We start from the raw sequence: 20,245 nt of genomic DNA, 5'->3' as shown, positions 1-20,245 counted from the left end.
TGAAACTTTCTGTCGTGATTTCTGTTCCTGAGTGTTACTCAAATGTTTTGGAAAATACCGCCGGGAAAGTAGCTTCTTCCTCTACCTTTGATGTAATGTCCTTTTACTGTTTGCTGTCAAACATACTTAATAATTACCTCTCAATGTAACTATAGATTTTTTTTTTAAAATACAAATCTACACCTGTATTGTTAAACGTTAGTTAAACGAAAAGTAACACATGCTGTAAAGTATGATCTATATTTTGACTACAATGTATATTCCTTTTAATTTACCCTATTAAAAAGAAAAGCACTGCTACGTTTCCACACGCAGTTGTAATGAAATAGCACTATAATTACTTAAGGAACGTATGGAACATTTATTTATATTTTTAACACTAACCACCATGTTCCGTAATGACAGATACTTGTAATAATTATCTGGTATATTTCAAAGACTAATTGATCTTCTTCCTTTTTCATGAATAAGTTGCGTCCGTTGAAAAAAAAAAAAAAAAAAAAAAAACACGTCTAAGGATTTTGGACGAGTTAAAACATGCAAGCAAGATACGAACATGTAAAAAAAAATATCGCAACCCTTGTTGTTTCCAGAAGAAGAAGACTGATTAGTGTTTGAAATATACTAGATAATTACTTACAAATATCTGCCTTCAGGGAACAGGGAGTCGAGTGCTCGAAATATAACGAAGTGCTATTCGGTTCTTCATTTTTAGCAGCATAAAGAACAACACAAGTTCGCAGGCATGCTGTAGGATGCATTTTCTTAAACTAAATCTTAACCTTGCACCACAGTGTACATTATGTTGGGAGATGTGAACGACGAAGATTTCCCTTTTTCACAAAACGTTATCAAGAAACTGTACTTGAAGGGAAGCCTTACCGATTTGTGGTGCAAGGTAAGATTTAATTTATTCTCCTCTTTGTTTAAATTTGTTGGTATACATGCCTTCCGCCATTTGCATCAAAATTGTAGAAGATGGTTAAATCAAGCTCTGCTGAAAGAAGGAATTCGTAAGTAGGTTTGCTGCTATCACCTGACGACAATACGAGGAGATAGGAGCGGTGTGCGTAGTACATGAGTCACCGCAATACGCAATCGGTGTGCAGTAAGAAATCCATTAGTAGTACAAACTTAAAAAAAAAAAAAAAAAAAAACTCTTTACTTTTTAAAGGAAGGGTAAATTGTGGAGCCATGATTAGACGGAGCAAGTATATCCAACACTGCCAATGAGTGTCCAGGTGCATGACGGCATACAGAACTCAGGGCAAGAAATCATCAAGCAAGATAAATAATGGGCAGGAAGCAAAGCTAGGAGAGAAGGATTGGCAAACATTGAAGATAATTGTCACAAACTACTAAATAGCTAATGTGGCAGAACTCAATCAGCATCTGGAACGACCTGTTTCTATAATCACAGTGCGACGAAAGCTTCGTAACTTTTCACAGTTGCGATCGAATTGGAATATCGGGACCTCCGATCGTTACCGCCAGATGGTGCACAGAACATAAAGTACAGACCACCAATGATTGGAAGAGAATAATATAGTGTAATAAGTATCTTTGTCCTTGTTTTCATGAACAGATTAGTTTACATATGGCGGACGTTCAGAGCTATATGCTCCCGACTGCCCACTTCCTACCATTAAAGTGAATTTAAAGGAGCACTAATGGCCAGTAGATGGCAGCTCATTTTTCCTATTTTTCTTGTGTATTTTGTATTGAGAGAAAAAAATTCAAAATAATTCAATCAAGTTCAAGAAATCAATGTTCAAATTTTGTCCCAAAACAAACTGAATCATTTTGAAACAATAATCCGTGCACTTTTTTGATGATAATTTGTTTCCTTTCTTTGTTGAGGGACTTTCGAAGTGCATTATTGGAAGCATGCTTCTGAAAGTGATATTAAGTGCACTTTACAATGAGTAAAATAAAATAATTGAAAAGTGCACGGATTATTCTTTGATTAATGATTCAAATTTGATTTTGGGTTTAAATTTGAATGCTGATTTCTTGAATCTGATTCAATTATTGTCGTTCCTTAGAAAATGCACTGGAAAGATTTGGCAAGCGTGCTGCCATCTTTTGGAGATAGTCGAGCTTTTATACTCACCTTAATCATGGCGGCGTTTTTGTGCTGGTATAGGCCACAAGTTTATGGTACTCCGTCGTGGTCCCGTTATTGCTCTGTAAGTGCGAAGCACTGCGTTCGATTATGTGGATATTTTAGGTGACCAGGTGCATCCTGTAATAGAAATGGTTTCTAACAAAGAAGCAGTCTCCTAGAATGACAAAGCACCAATATATACAACCAGGTCGTTTCAGGTGTGGTTTGAGGAACATCAGGATGAACTGTAACACTTTCCCTGGGTATTATTTAGTTTCTGTCCCAAATCACTTGGTAGTGATTCTGGCTCATTTGAGAGTGATTATAGTTCGTTATTTGTAACTGTGATGAGTATAAATACAGCGTGGATATATGGCATAAAAACTATAGTGCATAAAGCACGAACCAACTTGTGTTAGGTGGCCACTAAAAAGCACGATTGCTATCTAACCGAGTCAGAGTAGGAGTGCAGTAGGGGGCCCGAGCCGGATCGAGAAAATGCGTCCATTGGGAGCAGGCACGCCAGCGACGGTGGAGCATAAACGAGGTCGTTTACATAGCTCGCTATAAGTCACAGTATCGACTCCGGAGTCGTCGATGGATGTGGGGGAGATACTAAATGCCATCCCTTTCCCTGACCATTTAGATACCTTGACATGTATAGTTTTGTTCTAAAAATGTTGGCCACCCTTTTGCTTTAAATGTCATTCTGACAAACAGTACGTAGAAAATTCCAATATTTTAGCTGTAAATAAAGATCTCAATTGGACAAAGAAGATGCATATTTGTTTGAATTAATTTCAACTGTGAGTAATTAAAAGGCTTTACAAAGACAGGTTAGTGGCATAAAAAAAAACTGTACGTTATTGTATATATTGAGCGTTCAGAACACAAGATAATAAAGTTCAACTACCAAAATTATGGGAAAAAGAGATAAAAGTTTGTATGGTACGCTTAAATACATGGAAAGTTAACACTGTTTTCTGCATTCTAAGAGTTATGTACAATATCTGAGCTTGAATCTTTTAAGATTTGAATGGAGCCTCAAACAGAGATATGAAAGATGAAATATGTCAGATGATCAAAAAAATAGACTTAATTCCTTTATGCACTGAATGCACAATATGTGATCAATTTTAGAACAGCTAGTCTGGCGCAGATATCCTCCATTATCGAGTAACACAATTCAGTGATGAAAGTATAATATTAATGTAAACAATCACATAAAAAATTGGAACTGTTTATGACAAATTAGAGCTAATGGCACTAGTACTTTCAATTGATTGCTCTAGTGTTTCTGCTCCATAATATTCTACAACTGGTAGAAAATACTTGTGAACTTGTAAGAATTGAAAAACGACCCCTGAATATTATTATTTATATTAATTTATTATTTATATTTATGTGGATTACGTAGTCGGGTTAAGAGGCCAAATTATACCCGATATAAAAGAAAATAAGTTGATTACAACACAATTTGAAAATTAACTATTATTCTTTATAGAAAATATCATCTTTATTTCTTGTAGAGTGTCATCTAATGGAATTTTTGAAAATATTGGTGCAACGTCTAAACTATTCTTCCAATTTTATTCAAATTGATAATCATCATTACCATAATATTTCGAGTTGAGAATATTTAGAAGGCCTCTTCAGCTACTTTATTCCTCCATCAGTTATCATCCTGGAGCAGTCTCTTAAGATAATATGCGTCTTGCCAAATAACTTTAGATTATTAAAAAGGTAAAAATATAATCTAATATATTATATTAGATAATACCTATTTATAATAAGGTATTTTAATACCTATTTATAATAAGGTATTAAAAAGGAATCTAATAAAAAGGTAGATTCATCGAACATCTGGCTTTGATCTTTTCTCATTTTAAGAATTTCAAACCCAAGTACCTTTTGCACCATGACAAACATCAAAGGCATGGAACCAGGTGCACTCCGATAGAATAGCTGCATCGAGGTACCCAATGTTGAGTGAACACAAATAAAAAGAATAGGTCCATACCTAGGGAGTGGTCAGAGGGTCCTTGGGTTCGCCTTCAGTTCCTTTGAAACTTTTCGTTGTTTATGTTAAAAAAAAAGAATAAGCAGTCAAGAATGCAAGGTGAAAAGGATCTACAACTCTGTTAGAGATTTCCATGAATAATAAGTAAATAAATAAAGTTATTTGGTGTTCCTGGATGTCTGTCATACCCCATCCCCCGCCAGTGTTAATTTCTGCCTCCTCTAAGAAATTGGGCTGCCTATAAGCCTGCTTTATTTCACAGCTATTCATTTGCACACATCAATTTCTACAATTTGAGCCTTCCAATAGAGATAATAAGCTTTTTTTTTTTTTTTACTTTGAAATCCAAAATATATTATTTGCTTATTATAGTAACAATTATTGTCAAATAAATAAAGGTTTTCGTTTGTCGTAAGTTGTCGTTTTATTATCTGCCTTATATGTATGTCGCTCACATGTGCTGCTATTAGCTTCTTCAGAGAAATGGATTTCTTATGGTCAAATTTTCTACATTCAAGTTTTCTTTTCTTCTTCTTCTTTTTCCCGTATACAGGTAAGTGCGAATACTACGTTTTAGTTCTGAATTTATATAAAATAAGATTTTGTTGATAAAACAAATCTCTGTGAAGAGTAATACTCGTACGCCACTACGAACGAATATAGAAGATGCACATCTAATTTGAATCAAGGATTAAGGTATTTTTCTTCTTTTCTTCGGAAGTGTTATTTATCGTGGAGTTATGAAATAAGTGTAAATTTAGACGTTATTTTCCAGTTTTGCTCTCCACAAAAACTCTTGTGAAGAATAAGTCTTTCGTTTTCTCTATTCAATTGCGTTAAGTTCCTTCCCGTTTATTTTAAAGCCTAACCTCCATGCTAGTTTTAGTCTCTTCTATATTTTGTTGACAGATCCATGTCTTCTTGAGCTTTGTTTCCTTACATTCTAGGATCAAATCTATTGATACTTTTTCATTTGAATTTAATTGACTTTCTCATTTATATCTTTATTATTATTATTATTATTATTATTATTATTATTATTATTTTAAATCTTACACCTGTTGCAAGACTCTCTAACCTGGCTGTGAATAGTAAACTGTCATATATATATATCGTTATTTATATAATACCTTTTATTGGTATATATTCCTTTTAGACTTCACTTGCTTACTGCTTCTTCGGACCATTTTATGCTTTTTCTTTAATTAGATATTCTGTTGTTTCCCATTCTTGGTAGTTCTCTTCTTTATTCCAATGGGAGGCTTGATTATATTTAATTCCAGTCTTCTTACTCTTCTGAATCACTTTGTATTTTCCCCTTTCCTCGTATATCTTGTAGCTTCGTTTACTATTTTTGCTAATCTCTTGACTTTTCTGTAAACTTTAATCTGCTTAAATATTTTATTTTATTTGTAACTTCTCTCTTTTCAAAATTGTTCCATGCCATCTCTCCTGTTATTTCATTGTTACCAACTACCAAAATTTCTTGATAGGTAAAGCTTATTAAACACGAACATAAATTAGCATAATCCAAAGGGTAGTTTACTAATTTGCAGATTGGTCTTAAAATAAATGATATAATCCTACTTTTGTCAAGACATAGGTTTAATTTTGGCTAGCGCTTTTCATGCCAGCCATGCTTTTTGGAAGAGAAAATGCAACTTTCGAAATTTTACACTTTTGTTGCCAGCAGAAGTAACAAAATTAGTTGATTCATTCATTACGTCAGGTTTAAGATTCTCCAATATGGAAAAATACATTTACTGAAACTTTATTCAAGTGAATGTTTAAGATTTTGAATAGATACAGCAAATACCCAATACAGGACTATAAGATATATGCTAGGATTGAAAAACATACAGATAAAAGATTAAATATCTAACCAAAATTTCAGTAAAGAGAATAAGATAAAATTCAGCGAATGAAGCGCAAAGATATCGTATGTAGGGAACTGGAAACTGCTGTAGGAAGAAGAATGACCATTCAGAAGCAAAATGGGAGAATGGAATGGTTAAAGAAATGAGCGAAAGAATCTGAAAAGAAGAAACGGACCATACTTAAGAGATGTATGTTTCTTCGCTCTGCAATGGACCAAGAACCATGGAACGAGAATAATATGGGCACTTAAGATTGGCGTAGACTTCTTCAGTTTCAAAAATCCTAGCTAGCTCCACAGTTTTTTTTTTCATATTCTTTATAAAACAAGAAAGTCTTTTTTTTCTTTATTTTTTTCCCTGACCTTTGATCGAATGTTGACCTCATGCTGGCTTTTACCAGACATTCTCCATATATATAAAATGACGTTTCTTTCATGGCATTTGGTATACATCTTACATTTTTATGGATGTTGCATCTCTTTCTTTCTTTTTTTCCCCCCTTTCTTTCCTTTTTGATAGCTCTTCTGAGCGGCAGTAAAATAACTGGAACAATGAAGGAAGTATTGAGAAACGAATGAAATATTACCTCACAATATCTTGTGAATTATGAGGTTGGGTTATGTTTTATATGTGTCTCTGCTTCCTCTCTTTGTGTGTGCTTCTTATTTTATAGTCCCTGCCTTCTTGTTACAAATTTTCTACACGTAGTGGCCTGCAGACTAAAGCTATTGATTTTTGTTTTATCATATACTCTCTTTTCACTCCCTCCCATTCACTTTATAAATCACCCTTTCTTTCTCTTGGGTTGGAAATTTAAGTACTCCCTTGTTTTCTGGAGTATTTTTGTCAAGTAGAGGTTGTCTTCATATTACTAAAGAAAATAATATAAATTATATGTGTAGTAAAATTGCTTGAAAGTTTATACAATAATAATAATAATAATAATAATAATAATACTGAAAATGTAATATAAACTCAAGTTCTTCCTAATCTCTATGTTAGTTTTTTTTTTTTTGTGAGAGAAAGGCAAAGTCTGAAAAGTTTATTACGATACCACAATCATCGTATATTATGGATGCTAAAAGAACAACACGTGCTGTTTATTTTGTAGATAGATACACCATCTACAATCCTAGAGTGAGGTAGTTTTAGTAAGCTTTTCAGTTTCGCTTTATTTCAATCTTGGAAAAGCTTTTATACTTAGGGATGTTTCGAACATAGTTTCTAATTTTTCATAATTAAGATGGAACAATTTAATCTGCATTATTTAGTACTTTTACTTTAGAATACGCGATTAAGAAGATTTCAAACAGAGGATTATCAATTCTCGTATATGCTATCTGAAATGCCTCTTCTTTGTACGAGGAGAATAGGTTTATGTCAAATATTTGAACCTACATTTATGGAAAATATTTGAACTCGCATTTATGGAAAGTATTTAAACCTGCATTTATGGACAGTATTTGAACCCACATTTATAGAAAGTATTTGAACCGGCATTTATGGAAAGTATTTGAACCCGCGTTTATGGAGAGTATTTGAACCTGCATTTATGGAAAGTACTTGAACCCGCATTTATGGAGAGTATTTGAACCTGAATTTATGGGAAATATTTGAACTCACATTTATGAAGAGTATTTGAATCCGCATTTAAGGAAAGTATTTGAACCCGCGTTTATGGAGAGTATTTGAACCTGCATTTATGGAAAGTACTTGAACCCGCATTTATGGAGAGTATTTGAATCCGCATTTATGGAAAGTATTTGAACCCGCGTTTATGGAGAGTATTTGAACCTGCATTTATGGAAAGTACTTGAACCCGCATTTATGGAGAGTATTTGAACCTGAATTTATGGGAAATATTTGAACTTACATTTATGAAGAGTATTTGAATCCGCATTTATGGAAAGTATTTGAACCCGCATTTATGGAAAGGATTAGAACCCGTTCTTAGGATGCACATTTCAATGAAAGGGTAATGACAAGAAAATTCGTAATGTTACCTCTATCCCATTCCCACCCTTCTCACTGCCCAAGCCGATGGGGGGGTTGACTTGGAAGTAAACGGCATCTCAGCGTACCCGAAAACTATGGGTTGGTCACTAATAGCGATTATTTTTGTATGTTACCACTTCTCATCCAAGCCTCTCACTTTACATGCCGAAAACTGTCAATGTAATATTACGCATAACATCATTAGGAGGCCTAAGGCTGACAAGCATGCCAAGTATCATTTAATTGGTTCCGTAGTTATAGCGTGATTTGATCACACACAGACTCACATTCGCGTTTATGTATGGGGATGTTAATAAGAAATGATACCAAGTCAATGCAAGAAAATGCGAATACACACTGCTTATAAAGAAATCGGTGAAGTAAATGAATGTTGAAAAGTCGAAATGCAGATTGATAAGTAGAAATGGTCTTCATGATACCAATGGAAATTTATTGTAATTAATAATACTGATGTACAATCCTGGACATTAAAAATTAAATACGAAAAAGGGTAGCCCAAAATGTGGCAGATGACTCAAAGTACAAATATGAAAGGATGACAGTTACCGCTCTGTGCAATGTGTGATAGTGTTACAGGAGCCTAACTGATATTCCAGAAATCAGTAGCTCAAAGTACAAGTATGATTACAGTTTTACCGCTTAGTGCAATATGTGACAGCACTTAAAGAGCCTAGCAGAAAGGTTAGAGATTAGTAGCGCAACATGAAAGTATAGATGACTACAGTTACCACTTTCTGCAATATGTGACAGCGCTTAAAGAGCCTAGCAGAAAGGTTAGAGATTAGTAGCGCAACATGAAAGTATAGATGACTACAGTTACCACTTTCTGCAATATGTGACAGCGCTTAAAGAGCCTAACAGAAAGGCCAGAGGTCAGTACCGCAAGATACAAGTATGAAGTGAATACTATTACTGCTTTGTGCAATGTGCGATAGTACTACAAGAGCCTAGTAGAAAGTCCTAGGATATATCAAGCAATGATCACTGGTATGCGAGGCGTAGTGCGTTATGGACCAGACGTGTTCAGTTGGTGAGAGATTAAGTGAAGGCCGTGCCAAAGAAGCAGTGAGATATCGTGTCCATCAGGAAGTGTATTACTTGTGGTCGCGCAGTATCTTGTTGAAAAATGGCTGCAGAATCTGCAGTAAAGGGACCAAACCTGATCCAACATACAGTGGCTGGTCATCCTGTAACTATACGGTTTGGCTCAGTCAATTTTTAAGAAGAAATTTTTAAATGAACCTCGCATAAAAGTGTTTCCAAGAATTTTTCTCCCAGCCAACAAACGAATGTGCATATATGTATGTACGTCTCGACTCCAACGGAGATCGCAGACTTCCTCTCTCCTTCCCATATAAGGAACTAAAATTCAGCACAAAGAACAATAGTCGTCTCAAAACATTCCTGTCTATGGGCTGTCATGGCTATTTTTAGCTCTTGACATCACCAAACTGCGTAGCAAACCGATTCTTTTGCCTAGCAACAGGTCGAGATGAAAAGAAAAGGTGCAGTAGTCTGACTTACACTTACGGGGAAGCAACCACGTTGAGCACGGTGCGCGCAACAAAATGAAGAAATAACTTAAACGACGTTGAATTTTGTCAAGTATGAAACGTAATAAGTTCAAAATGTAATAATATCAAACTAACGTTGTTGTCATGAAGATTTGAAATGTTTTGAAACGTTTGTTTAGAAGTGAAAACCAAAGTTCTTCCGGCAAGGAGCTGGAGAACGGCATGCCATTCCATTCGCCGCAAGGAAGAGGACAGGAGAGCAACCCGCAACCTACAGGACATCACCCCGGATATCCAATACAGTCCCCTTCTAGTGCCGAAGTAAGTGAACAGTGTCTGTGAAAGTGAAATAATTAGCAATGTGACGAAACTTAACAATAATTCGTGTCTACCGCGACATCCGCGTCTTTCGTATTAAATGGGCTTATATTATTGGTTGTTAAAAGTGAAGTGCCATCGTTTATGTATTATATGTTCGTAAAGCTTTAGTGTTGTGAATTAAAAGTAAAAATCCAAGAATTGAGTATCCTTTGAAATTAATAACAATAATCTAAATTTACATGCGTTAATTTTAAGGAACAATCTAATTAATTCTTTCCTTACAGCACGAGTGATTAGCGCCTATGCAACTTAATAATACATACATTAATAAGTTGCATTAGCGCTATAGAATACAATTAGAGTTGACTTTGTGCCGGTTTCCCGTAACGTTCTGACCGAACTCTGAACCTGTTGTCCGACGGCTATATGGTCAGTTGCAATGGTCGATTAAACCCACTAGATAATGCTAAAGAAGACATTCGAGCGGTGAGAGTCGAACCCCAGACCGTAGTAAAAGCGTAAGCCCACTTTGGGACCGTAGGACACGAACCACGTACAGTAACAAAAGGGTTTATCCCGATAGGGAGTGAGACGTACCTGGATCGAACCCAGTACTGTTACATATGAAAAACAGACAGGGATAGACGAGAATCGAACCCAGGACTGCACTACATGGTTTTCTCACGGGAACGTACCAGGAAACGAACCCTGATACCGTCAGATATGGCTTTCCCGAATAGGAACCAATAAGGTTCGAACCCGTTACTGTCATAATATGGCTTTTCGACCAGAGACGTTTAAGACTCGAACCCTGATACTGTCATAAATATGGCTAAGCCCTTCACAGGGACCAAACTACTGTTATAAACGGCTTCTCCCGAACGGGAACCAACGAGAATTGAACCTAATACTGTCATAAATATGGCGCCCGATAGCACAGGAACGTTCGGTAAAACCGCATAAAGGCGACGTTAATTGTATTTTCTCGATTAAGGTAAATTGTAGTGCCTTATTAGTGCTATTTAATTTTGTTGTTCTGGCATTAGTAAATTAATCATCATGTCCGTAAATAGAGAAATAATTCCTGTCTTGCATGAAATGCGAAAAATATGGAAAGAAACAGAGTACTTGATAGTAGAAAGTCAGTTCAGATATAGAAAAGAACCTTTTACATTGTTAGAAGTCGAAAATGCTTTAAAAGTAGAACAGGAAGTTTGTGAAATTCGTAAAAGAGCTAAACAAGAAATTGCAAAATCTCTTTTGAAAAGGAACATAGAATATAGGGCCGAAATTGAAGATAAAATTGTTGCTAAAATGCATGAAATACGCAAATCTGATTTTTATCGAAAGGTCAAAGATGAATGTGTTCTTGAATCAGAATTTATTTCCTTGTCAGACATTAAATGTAAATTGAAAGTTCACTATGAAAATTCAGACATTGTACGTACTGCAAAAGAAAGGTTAGCTGAAAGAATATATAAAAGATATTCAAAGCAATACAATGTTAGTTGTAACAGGGATTCCAGTGATAATCAGAAAATAAATTGTCAAGTTGTACCACCAAAACGGGTTAGGTTTGCTGATCCTCTCGAAACTGCAACTTTTGCGCATCCTTCTGTGAAAATTAATGAGTTAAAAAATTTTCAAGATCATGAGAATAGTAAAAGTAAAACAATACCATTAAAAATAGAACTTGCTGAAAGTAATTTAGAATTTGTTGAACGTGAGTTTGAAGGTATTTTGTGGGACTTTGCCCCCGTAGCTCAGAAAGCATACGCACGAACAGTGAAAAATGAGTGTGTTGAAACTTGTACAATTTTGCCATGTGTTAGGTCTCAGTCACCACCTATTGTAGTAAATCAAGCCAATATTGAATTTTTTGACGATGAATTTGAACAGCTTGAAGAAATGTCTGAAAGTGAATTAAAGGTAGAAAAACAAATCATTCCTGTTGTCAATCACGTTAACATTGAGTTAGGCCAAGCCAAAGAATTTGTTTTGTCTCTCTCGAATAGCAGTCTAGAAAGAAAAGAAACAGGAAGAAAAAAGAATAACAACCCAGCTGTCTTGTTGCAACCCGCACCAAACATCGAGTTAGTCACGTCTAGTGTAACTCCGTGTGTGAATCAGCGGTCAGCTGTTCCAGATGTTGTTTGTTTGTTTTGTAAGGGAACAAAAAAATGCATTCATGGGTGCAATGCGTGCTTCACTACAGAAAGGTTTACTAGAGTGGTAATAAATTGCGTTGAGAATGAAGGCAAAAGCGGCCTGTCCACGCAGTCTTGTAGTGTATTATGTTTAGTAGAGGAAAATTGCCTCTATGGCACCTTGCTAACCAGTAAATTAGAATGCGTTCCGTTTCACAAAACTTGTTTATTTTTTGCGTATGTTAGGGTTGTAGAGATTTGTAAAGTGAAGAGTAATTCTTTAAGCTGCGAGTTGAAAGTTACAAATATACAGATAGAACAAATGAATTATATCATCTTTTGTATCGTTACCTGCACTCAAGTTATGTATTTAGAAGATAGTACAAACGGCTTTATGCCAGGTAGGCCTAATGGTAATGAATGTAACTCAGTAACGTGGGAAAAGAAATTAAAAACCTGTCAAGAATATTTTAGTAAATTACGAAATGTCATTTGTCAAAGGGCAAGAAAATATAGTTTACAGGTTCAATGTGGCAAAAAGCACCGGCAATATAAAAAGAAAGTACGTAAAGTCAGACGAAAACTAAAAAGAGTTAAACGTATGCTGTATTGTTTTTCAAAATTTTCCAAGTATGTTCGTAAATGTTCTTCCAGAAATAAATGTAACAGTCGCACCAATGCTCAGACAAGTGACCGAAATTTAAAATTGAATTACATTAGTAACTTAGCGATTCATGGCGTAGTAAAGGGGTCAGGTGCTGACCACTCATCACCTGCAGATAAAAATCACGAACCTTTTCAGGAAGAATGTGGTAATCGGGTGAATAAATCTTTTACGCACAAGCGATTTGAAAGTGAACGTAATAGGAAAATTAAATGTCGATCGCCAATTGTTGTCAGCGATGTGCTATCAGCTGATCGTGACGTCATAACAAAAGCTAAGCATACAGGTAAAAGGAAAAACCTAGTGAAAAGAAAAAAGCAATCTAGTGTTCAACCTAAATATAGTAAAATTGGTGCACATCGAAAATTATCACAAAAGAAAAGTAATTGCAACTCAAGCAATGATAAATTAGTCAATTTCTTGTGCTATGCAGCAGTCATACATGTTGAGAAACCATTCACGCTATTTGTTTATTGGCAAATGAAACCTTTGAAAATTGTTTTTGTGTTAAAAAAGCCTCGAGTAGGTGTAGGATAAACGAAACTTTGTTAAGCCGGACTGCTTGTACTGCATGAAACCGACACTTGCAATGGCTTTGATATTTTAACAAAAAAAAAAAAAAAAAAAAAAGTTGTATTAGAGATACCATTTTTAAAATTTTGATATTTGAGATATACATAATATGAAATCACTTGTAATCGCATATTTTTTCGTTAATGCATTCACGATGAAATCTTAGTTTTCAAATTATAGAAATATAGTGTTTCTTTTCGAAGTGCAAGAGTGCATTTGCGCAGCGAAAATTTTCAAATATAGTGAAAGGAAATAAATCTAAATTGTGAAAATGTGGAAATCTATATAAAATCTTTCATCACAGTGTTGCAATTTTACAAAATTAAAAATGTTTCGAATCACAAATTTAAATATTTTGGTGAAAAACCATTCGGTAATACATCTGAATGATCATATTTCAAATTACTGAATTAAATCTCTCAAATTTTAAATAACAACTATGCGTCAATTAATAGTAACCTACACTTACGATGTGTTATGTTAAGTTATTTGTTTTAACCAATCAGTATGCCTCTGGGATTAGTAATCAGCTGAGGATACTTGAAGTTTGGTGTGGTAGGTTATGTTAGTTACCTGCACCCACCTTTATGGCGCATCATTGAGTTGAAAAGAATATATAATGAGACATCTTATTATGAATGAGTAACAAGTAAGTTGTGTATGTGATAATTATTAGCAACTATTGTTGCATTCACTTTGTATTAATCTTTTCGTCGAATACGAAAACATTTTAAGTCTTAACTCGAAGACATGGAAGCAAAGGTCCCTCCAACTATGGGTTATTCATATTATGTAATGTCCGGAGTAGGCAATTTTCTTATTAGTCCCCTTCTATATTATTTTTAAATTTTAACCAAATATTCTATCTTTTCACTTTGCTTCGGGGATGGAAATAAATGATATTTTAATGTGGGTAGGTATCTTCAAAATTTAGGAGGGCAGACACTTTGAAAAGTGTAATGGTTTGACAAACCATCCACTGCTCAGTCCATTCTTGGTTAATTTCTAACCGGAATGTAATAATTGTAAAATATCATGATAAATTAGTATTATCGTAGATTTAAGTTATAATCTTCATACCGTAACCAATATTTTGAAAATATTTATGTGTGCTCGTACTTGAATTTAATTTGTGTGCTATATATTTGGTTTATAGTAGTAATGATAATTGAAATACTACTACTACTACTAATAATAACAATAAATGAAAACTGATATACAGTTATTGTGTTAGTTTTTAAGAATATTAGAAGTGGTTTTCAATGAAAGTAAATATTGAAAATGAATGTTTTCGATAACAGTAAGAAAATTAATTCATGTTACAATTAAAAGTACAAGGCACTACATTAGTAAACATTTTAGGTTACAATTATTACTTAATATACTTGTAATGTCTTTATGTTTAATGGTAAACAATGCCAGTAATTAGTTGTTCAATTATTAAATGTGATATTTCGAAAGAAAATAACAATAATTTTGTTCATATTTTATTGTGTTGGAAATTGTGGCACTTAAATATTTTGAAATAACAAATAATAATAAAATGAAAGACATTGATAAACTTTATTGAAATTATAGCCCAACCGTAATCCGAAATTCGTTTCGTATGGCCCACGTGTTCGTTACCGTACTTCCGAAAGGACTTTGAAAATTTTTCGTTATATCGTCACGAGAAGAGTTAAGTGATGTTAACCCTTTGAAGACCAATGGATGAAATTTGATGACACTAGTGAAGTGATCAGTGTTGCAGGGTTCTATTTGTTTTTCTCTCTCCCTCAAAACAAATGTCCTGCCGAGCGCCAATGTAACTATACGGTTTGGCTCAGTCAATTTTTAAGAAGAAATTTTTAAATGAACCTCGCATAAAAGTGTTTCCAAGAATTTTTCTCCCAGCCAACAAACGAATGTGCATATATGTATGTACGTCTCGACTCCAACGGAGATCGCAGACTTCCTCTCTCCTTCCCATATAAGGAACTAAAATTCAGCACAAAGAACAATAGTCGTCTCAAAACATTCCTGTCTATGGGCTGTCATGGCTATTTTTAGCTCTTGACATCACCAAACTGCGTAGCAAACCGATTCTTTTGCCTAGCAACAGGTCGAGATGAAAAGAAAAGGTGCAGTAGTCTGACTTACACTTACGGGGAAGCAACCACGTTGAGCACGGTGCGCGCAACAAAATGAAGAAATAACTTAAACGACGTTGAATTTTGTCAAGTATGAAACGTAATAAGTTCAAAATGTAATAATATCAAACTAACGTTGTTGTCATGAAGATTTGAAATGTTTTGAAACGTTTGTTTAGAAGTGAAAACCAAAGTTCTTCCGGCAAGGAGCTGGAGAACGGCATGCCATTCCATTCGCCGCAAGGAAGAGGACAGGAGAGCAACCCGCAACCTACAGGACATCACCCCGGATATCCAATACAGTCCCCTTCTAGTGCCGAAGTAAGTGAACAGTGTCTGTGAAAGTGAAATAATTAGCAATGTGACGAAACTTAACAATAATTCGTGTCTACCGCGACATCCGCGTCTTTCGTATTAAATGGGCTTATATTATTGGTTGTTAAAAGTGAAGTGCCATCGTTTATGTATTATATGTTCGTAAAGCTTTAGTGTTGTGAATTAAAAGTAAAAATCCAAGAATTGAGTATCCTTTGAAATTAATAACAATAATCTAAATTTACATGCGTTAATTTTAAGGAACAATCTAATTAATTCTTTCCTTACAGCACGAGTGATTAGCGCCTATGCAACTTAATAATACATACATTAATAAGTTGCATTAGCGCTATAGAATACAATTAGAGTTGACTTTGTGCCGGTTTCCCGTAACGTTCTGACCGAACTCTGAACCTGTTGTCCGACGGCTATATGGTCAGTTGCAATGGTCGATTAAACCCACTAGATAATGCTAAAGAAGACATTCGAGCGGTGAGAGTCGAACCCCAGACCGTAGTAAAAGCGTAAGCCCACTTTGGGACCGTAGGACACGAACCACGTACAGTAACAAAAGGGTTTATCCCGATAGGGAGTGAGACGTACCTGGATCGAACCCAGTACTGTTACATATGAAAAACAGACAGGGATAGACGAGAATCGAACCCAGGACTGCACTACATGGTTTTCTCACGGGAACGTACCAGGAAACGAACCCTGATACCGTCAGATATGGCTTTCCCGAATAGGAACCAATAAGGTTCGAACCCGTTACTGTCATAATATGGCTTTTCGACCAGAGACGTTTAAGACTCGAACCCTGATACTGTCATAAATATGGCTAAGCCCTTCACAGGGACCAAACTACTGTTATAAACGGCTTCTCCCGAACGGGAACCAACGAGAATTGAACCCGATACTGCCATAATCCTGCAACCGCAATCAAACTAGTTTTCCCACCTAGTCCGTTAAGTACGATACTAACAGCGTGAGTCAAAGCACTCATGTCTCAATTTTTAAAAATCTTATGGAAATGAGCGTTGTAAATTTGAAACGTCATAGGACAAGATTGTTATGACCCGAGGTTCCCCCTATTCTCCCTCTGGTTATTACGGTACAGCCTCGCGCGGCCCGGTACGCACCATCATTAGACGGTTACCGTAGAGAACTCACTACTCTTTGCCCCCAAGTAATATAGCCTTGCACTATATTACTTGTGGGTTCAGCAAGCTCGTCCCTTCGACAATCGTCTAAGGTTCAATGGTTCAGATTCGGACGGAATCACCTGAGAGGAGACCTAAGGCGTGTTAAAGAAAATAGATGAGAGCATCACCTACTTTCATAGATTGATCACAAGTAATTTAACAACCACGTTCTCACCTTGTCATGCAATCTGAAAAATGAGAACAAACAAAACTAAATATTTTCAGTGCCGTTTATTATAAATAGTTGGACGTACCTGTAACATAGTAAATATTTTACATTTTACTTTGCCCCAATTACGTGGTTAGTTCGTAGATATGCTTTAAAATTACTCACAAATACAGTCTTAGTCCATGATGGCGCGCTATCGTTTGTGATCACATTTCCGAAGTCCTCACATCATGAATCTGACGAATCTTCTTGCAATAATTGTCCATTCTATCAATTTACAGGATTTACTAAGCTGGCGAACGTGATGACTACATTATAACGCAATTTCAGTCGAAGAAAATGGCTTAATCAAAAATCTTTCGTGTCAGTCGGTAATTAGATGTCCATTACCTTCAGGTACCTCTTGCCAAGTCCTTTGTTTGACTTACAGTCTCGTTCACAATCCTTTCTTGTTATAAAACATTTCGTGGGACAGCTTTAGTTTAGTAAAAGCTTACGAAATATCTACTAAAACACTCATATTAGCAGTACTATTTTTACTGATCATTTATAAACTTTTGGGTATATTGATAACTTTTCCACAGTATAGCACAATTTATATATTTTTAAAAGTACGTCTGGAGTTAAGACTCAACTTCGTTTTAGAATTTTTGTCGAGTCATTCTTAGTACACACACACTTACACACCAAAATCCAGCTTTATGCGTCTGAAGTTCTCTTTACTTTCCTTTTCCTTTTCTTCTACTCTCTTTCTTTTAGCACCACCAGGCGGCAGCACAATCAACGGAAAGCATACACCACACAAAATGTAGGAATTCAGATGAACGTCACAAAATGCACTAACGCAGAATTTGCGTTTAAGCGAAAAATATATCAAGCAAAAATTCGGAGCAGTTACATGGTCTAGTAGCTAACACTCGTGCCTTTGGTGCAGGGGATCTGGGTTCAATTATTGGTGGGAAAACCTGAAAATTTTGTACAAATTACAATGATAAAGATTTCACTTTAAGCTTATGTCTCGAATAGTCGTAGTACTGAAAAGGGCGCTAAGCTCCAATCCTACCAACCGAGGTCATCCTGTATTTGAGAAAGTATTTACAGTATGAACGCTGAACTCTATAATGTGAACTCTTTACTAAATATAGTGCGAATAATCGCTTAAATCATGATGCCTGAGACGGATCATGTACACCAGTCAAATGAAAAGTTTGCGTGAGATTCATATAATGTTGATTGGATAGTTTCGAGGGAAAATACCTTTTGGTAAATCGAGAAGAAAATAGGAGGATAGTCTTAAACAGGAGCTGAGAGACTCCTACGTCAAGACGAAAAGATTAGCTGAAAATCGTAGTGCATCGCAGCTTTTTCATTTACGGCAAGGACCCAAGAGAAATGGCAAAATACTTATAATGCTAAAGCATGTAGATAATGCCAATCTTGATTGGATTGATACAGTTTAATACCCGTAGGGAGATTTTTGATTCTGCAGCGATAAATGTCCAGATTTCCTATGGCATAGATTTAATTGCGTAGAATTAATATACATAAAATAAATATGAAATGAAATCGTTAAGTTTAACGTCCCACGGTTATGCCGGTTAGGCTAAAGGAGACGGTGATAATGAGAAATGAGTGAAATGGTGGAATGAAGAAAGTGGGAGGAAACGGGAGAACCCCGAGAAAACCCACGAGCACGCTGTTTGTCCACCACAAAGTCCACACGGCGCGAGCTGGGATCGAACCAGGGACCCCAAGCACCGGAGGTGAACGCTCTACCACTGAGCCACCGCGCCCCCCTGATATACATAAAATAATCACTGAAATAAAAATGGTGTATTTTCATCATTTTGAATATAAAAGTATATTTGAAATTAATTACGCTTCATTTGAAAGCCTTGAGAAAGTGCTTAGCACGAGATCTCAGTAATTTGCACTATAGTTTATGGCCTATGGAACACGAAGATTCAATCCCACATTCACAAAAGCTCTCCATGACTTCTGTCCTTAGACAACTGGATCCAGTTTCTACTTTGTATTCCTATTTCTGCGAGATCCATCTTAATACCATATTGTCCTCCCGTCTACGCTTAGGTCTTTCTAATTGTCTTTTTCCAATTATGTTACCAGTTAAAATATTGAAAACGCCCGTACAGCTGGCTACAAGATCTGCTTCTGACAGTGAATCTCCTAGACTTAATCCCAATAATATTTATATGTACTATATGTTTTTATGTGGCAAAGTCTGGAAAATAGTACTTTGAAATAAAACATATAGTTACTGGAAAATATTATTGTTTACGTTCAGTACCGGATCTAGAAACTTCGTCCCCCCCGCAAGAATATTTGAAAATACCCCCTCTATATTCAATACATTTTTTAATAGCACATTTCCATGAATTATTCCTAGTGTTTTATTTGCTAAGGAACAGAAATTCAAATACTTATGTTTTACAAGAAATCCTTCCCCCTCGACTTCATCTCTGCAAACTCCCGCATAAGACCTCTCATTTCGATGGTCGAAGCCTCTATGGTTGGTTGCCAACATTCCTAAGTCACTCATTCTCTCCTGTGTTACTGAACACCTTAAATAGCTCTTGATCCTCTTTAAGATTGAGAATGACCTTTCAGCGGAAGCTAGTCACGAGTAAAGTCAGGAATAAAGCAACTTCAGGATAACTTGGGGCAATAGTATTAAATCGACTTATAGTAATACCGCTAATTCAAGAACAGTGTGATCTTGGAAATATGGTTTTTAAGTCTAGTGCGAAGGGAAATTAGTTCCAATGGTAGCAACGGGCCAATGTTTTGCTGGTACTTCTTTTGTAGTTTTTGAGCCTTAACTAAAATTTCATAGTCTGAGAGGTTTTCAAGTACGTACCATAGGGAATATGATAGAAACGATTCTCTATTTCATTGTACGCGATATCTAGAAGTTTATTGTAAACATTAACCCTTAAGTAAGCCTCTGTGTCCGAAAACCGATGATCTTCCAGTTCATCGAAGAGTTTATTCACTTTGGGTTCCCTTTTTTTCTAAGAACACAGGGTTGACTTTTCACTTCGCAGCAACAGCTGTGGCCTCTTGTTCTAGTTGATGGTATTCTTCTCTCATTTTCTTGAATTCCTCTCTGCTTTCTTCAAGAGTGCGTAAATTTGTTTAGTTTGGAAAAGTTGCGATTCGATGTTCAGTTG

The 20,245-nt window shown here is 35.6% G+C and overlaps 1 protein-coding gene across 3 annotated transcripts in view; it reads left to right on the top strand.

The window, feature by feature from the left end:
• LOC145686533 (neural-cadherin-like) overlaps nucleotides 1-20,245 on the top strand; it is a 581,532-nt gene that overhangs the window by 500,905 nt on the left and 60,382 nt on the right. The window lies entirely within an intron of this gene.

This window comes from Thermobia domestica, chromosome 1 (assembly GCF_964235325.1).
Source record: "Thermobia domestica chromosome 1, izTheDome1.hap1.1, whole genome shotgun sequence".
NCBI lineage: Eukaryota > Metazoa > Arthropoda > Insecta > Zygentoma > Lepismatidae > Thermobia > Thermobia domestica.
Note: the sequence above shows the minus strand (reverse complement) of the source record. Positions and strands in the feature narration are given on the sequence as shown.